The sequence below is a fragment of the Berghia stephanieae genome, chromosome 6, assembly GCF_034508935.2.
Source record: "Berghia stephanieae isolate SIO BIC M18660-M18661 chromosome 6, UCSD_Bste_1.3, whole genome shotgun sequence".
Lineage (NCBI taxonomy): Eukaryota > Metazoa > Mollusca > Gastropoda > Nudibranchia > Aeolidiidae > Berghia > Berghia stephanieae.
In genome coordinates, this window is record NC_088365.1 from 63,998,318 (window position 1) to 64,003,317 (window position 5,000).

Consider the following 5,000-nt stretch of genomic DNA (forward strand, 5'->3'; position numbering starts at 1 on the left):
TAAAATATAATAACATGATAAAGAGAGAAGAGAGGTTGATTTTTGTTATTGTTTATAAATAACCAGCTATGTTTGTACGAACACGTGTGAGGCTGTGTCACAAATTACATGTTTTGATTGGTTAAAAATCTACTGGTTAATTGGAAGGTGTTCCAACACTTGATAAGTGGATTTTTCTACTTTTGAAATTTTTCCTCCATGAGATTAAATGGAAACTTAAACTTATTTTAAGCATCATTTGGCACACAATTTCCCAAGAATTGTGTGAATTTCAAGTTTAAATATGATAAAATAATAATAACCCGAATGAGAAATTTTAGGGGAAATAATTATCAAAATCTCAAAATGGGAAAAACGGAGTTAGGGAGTTTTGGAAAACCACTGTTCATTTCCATTATAACAACATTGGACCAGCTCATTGAGCCAGTAGAGTTGTAATAAATAAACTAGATAAAAATTCCATTATTCATCCCGTAGGGGATTTTTGTCTCTATGTTCTTTTCCAAGTTGAAGACTGGAATGACCCCAGGCGTGAACCGCAGTGCAGCGCAGTAAATTGAGCTAGGACGAGGTGACTTGCTCAAAGCCACACAGCGCAGCGGGTATTCGAACTCAGTCGCTTTCGGGTACGAAGCAAATATTATGTAAACAAAATAAAGAATTGGCATGATCTATATTAACTTTCCATGTGTTCGAGGTCATTGGTCACATTGCAAAATGTGCTCAAAGTGACCTACATAGTGAAAAGTCTTAACAGATTTTGAACTATCTAACATTACGATTGGTCATTGTGTTCACCTTGACACGTGGGTATACTTACAACTTTCATAAACAAAGCAGCGTGTTTACAATTGGATTCAATAGTCTGATGTCACGCGCCCGGCAACGGCGGCCATCTTGGTTCTAAACAAAGAAAATCATTACTTTTTATTCTTCATGCTGGCTAGAACTTTTCATTCCCTTTTCATATGCCTTGTGATCAGAATGTGTAAAAGTCAATACATTATCAAATTGATGGGGTTTTTTTACCTCTGGATACGCGTTTAAGCTCGCCGGGGAAATATTTCATACGGCGTCAGCCATTGTTCCGATAGTTTAGAGCCAGTGTTACTAAGTTACCATACGTCATTAGGAAGGAAGTGACAGTACGACTGTTGAAGACTATTGTTCAGAAAAGTCCAATCGTTGGACAGCAAAAAATCACGTGATTGATGACTCGGTTGGACGAAAACATGAATATAGATCGTTCCCATTGAACAAGTGTGTATGAAAGGTGCCAGACAAAGCAAGAAAGAAAAATACAAGAAAAAAAAAGCCATCCCAAAAAATCAGTCGACTTCGACTGGGGATCGAACCTCATACCTTCTGATTACCAATCTGAACCTCAACTAGGGGTCGAACCTCAGACCTTCAATAACCGGTCTAACCGGTAATCATAAGGTCTGAGGTTCGATCCCCAGTCGAGGTTGACTGATTTTTTGGGATGTTTTTTTTTCTTGTATTTTTCTTTCTTCCTTTGTCTGGCACCTTTCATACACACTTATTCAGTTCTTTATCTTACAAACTGGTGTCTGCTCCGTAATTTCTTAATTTGATATTCCTTTAATAAATAAGCGCCTGTCACAATTTGGAAATTGCCGTCTTTATCCTCTCTATCCAACCACATCGTGTCTCAATGCAGCTAGCAACACATCTATATCATAATTACAATCTCAAGAATAGCAAGGCAGTCTACATATTCTTTGATAATAAATAGTATAGTTATAGATTTCTAGGAAAAACGAAATTGTCTCTTTCTAAACAGGATCGGACACAGTTTTACCCTTTGATACATTCATTCAGAGCCATTGGGCCCATGGGGCCGGAGTTTATCCCGGTTTCTGTAGCGTGAAACAGACAATAGCAATTGCTTGCTATCCTTTGGATATGACGCTAGTCTATCGCCAAGTTCTCTCCGCCAAATGACAAATCTAACAGACTCAGCTACCCATTCACTGATGGGTGATCAGGTGTGTGTGGGGGTGGGGGTAGGGGGGGGGGGGTCAGAAAAAAATCTCGGCTGCACCCAGGATCGATCTCGGTCCCTTTGGGTGTGAAGCGAATGCTCTACCAACTGAGCTATCGGTACCCCCTCCCCCCGCCCCCTCCCCCCAATGCAGCAAGGAATACATCTATAATTCTTCTACAATCTCAAAAATAGCAAGGCAGTCTACACATTATTTAATAATAAATATTATAGTTTTTGTAAAGAAGGTCTCTATCTATTTAATTGTTGCTGGATTTCTAGGAAGAACGAAATTGTAACTTTCTAAACAGGACACAAATTACCCTTTGATATAGGGCGAACCCGAATTCCTCATGTTACATGATCGCTTTCCTCTAAAGAATCTTGTAATACAACCCTTTAGCTTTAGAATATGTAAGTTTACAATTATTTCTTTAACACAGCTTATCATAGGGGTTGATTAAATGTGTGTATCTAGGGATGCACAATCATGTCAATTACAATTCCAAACATGGTAATGTGCATCCAACCATTTACTTGTAAACTACGTGGTTTGCCATCTAACCCCCCCCCCCCCTTCCGAGAAAAACAAACAAACAAACAAACTTGAGATTTTATATAGCGCAATATCCATTAAACGTGCTCACAGCGCATTGCAAAGGGCCCATCCAGGACCAACAACACCACGTAACATATAGAACGAGACATGTTAGGCGATATTACATTTTTTTCAACGCTGTTAACGGTACTCATTTTACACCCGAGCACGGTGAGAGAATGTGAGTAAAGTGTCTTTTCCAAGGAATCAACTTTACGCCGAGTGAGGCTCGAACCTAGGATCTTCCGATCCGAAAGCGAGTGTCATACCACTAGATCACAAAGCAATAACATAAATTTAACATAAAGTGATTAACATAAATTTCACCTTACATTACACCATTTCTGTTAAAAAATCAATGTCTTATTTCAACATTAGAAAACTGAAAATAAATTTGTTTAAAACTTAGACGATCTTGAATTCTCTGATTTTGATTATTTAATTTTGTTTTTAACTGCCCTACTCTGGAAAAAAAAACATGTGTGTAAAAATTTGACCAGAAAACTCGTCCTTCAAAAATCGTTCGATCTGAATGACCCTCATCTTTGCAAAAAACTCTCAAACTGGGACTTCCTCAAAGTTTTTGCCAAGCTGAAGACCAGTTAAATCGATCGATATTTAAAGGACTAGTTTTCTGGCCAAATTTTTGAATAAGTGTCTTTTCAGAGCACGACAATTAGTTGGTTTCCCCCCCCCCCCCCCACCTCCCCCCACTCCCGCAGCTTTTCAGCCTTACAGTTATAATCAAATCTACAACATGATAATAATATTATAACTGATTCATAACATATTCTGTAAACATGTTCACTTTTCTTTCCTCGTCCAATCTTGTGTACACACACACACACACACACACACACACACACACATACACACACACACACACACGCACACACAGCCATACTTTGAAAACAAAAACAAACACATTTTAAAAAACAATTGGGCCAGAAAGCTCGTCAAAATTATCGATCGACTTAAAGAACCAACATATTGTCAAATAAAAAAAAACAAAAAAAAAACAACAAAAAACAAAAAAAAAAAAACAAAAAAAAAACAAAACAAAAAACATTCAAATCTGGAATTTCACATAACATTTTAAGAAGTCCCAGGTTCGAGAGTTTTTCAAGAGATGATGTCATCATTTTAACATTCTAATCGATTGATATTTGAAGGATAAGTTTTCTGGCCAAAATTTTAGATAAATTTAACGTGTTGTTTTTTTTTGTTTTTTTTTTTTCTCTCTCTCGGCGTAAAGCTGTTCTGGAATTTTGTTTTTCATCTACCATCCAGTCGTCATGCTCCATCTGGCCACACATTTATAACCCATCGTTCCAAAACGGTATTATGTCAGAATGACTACGATGCTACACATTGAACTTAAAACCATAAATATCAGTCTTGGGTTTTGTTAATATGTTTTATTGAGGACAATGATTACAGTATTTTAGAACGACAAAAACCAACATTTCATATTTTTGATCAGTTTGGCTTTAATTTGACTTTTCAAGCATCTGGTTCATCCAGGCATAATACCGTTTTGACACGATGGTCACAAATTGTCGTCGTCCGTCTTGTCGTGTGTCAATTAAATAAAAATATTAAATCTGAATTCTATCTGAATATGATTATTTTACATTTTGAATATTATATTCATAAAGCAATGCAAGTTTCAAATGTTTGATTTTGTTTATTTTTGTTTTTTAATTTCATTTATTTATTTAAAAAATTTACGTCCTGTTCGGAACGTTATGTGATTGGGAGAGAATTATAAAAATGTGTGTATGAAACCGTGTCAGTCAATGTGTACATATTATCAGGTCTGATAACCAAACTCAATTATGGGGCCTGATTTAATTAACATTTTTGTAATGAACAATATTTTTACGTTGGTTTGAGAGGAGGCTACTTCCAATACAACAATGAACCCATAACAATTTGGGTTATCAGACCTGCAAAATAAGTGCACATTGGTCTCATTTGATAAAATAAATGTTAAAGCTGAATTCTATCTATGTTTATTTGGCATAGTTTATAATATTATATTCATAAAAATAAGAACGGCAGGGCATGTTTCGAAGCTTGTTTGTTTGTCTCAATTTACGTCCTGTCCTGAACGTTATGTCATTGGTAGAAAATTATGAAAATGTGTGCACTAGACCTGCAGATAAGAGCACGTTGATCTCATTTGATAAAAATGTTAAAGCTGAACTCTACCTATGATTACTTGACATAGTTAATATTATATTCATAAAAATAAGAAAGAGAAGGCAAATTTCAAAGTTTGTTTGTGTGTCTAAATTTACGTCCTGTCCTGAACATTATGTCATCGGTAGAAATTTATCAAAATGTGTGCACTAGACCTGCAGATAAGTGCACGTTGATCTCATTTGATAAAAA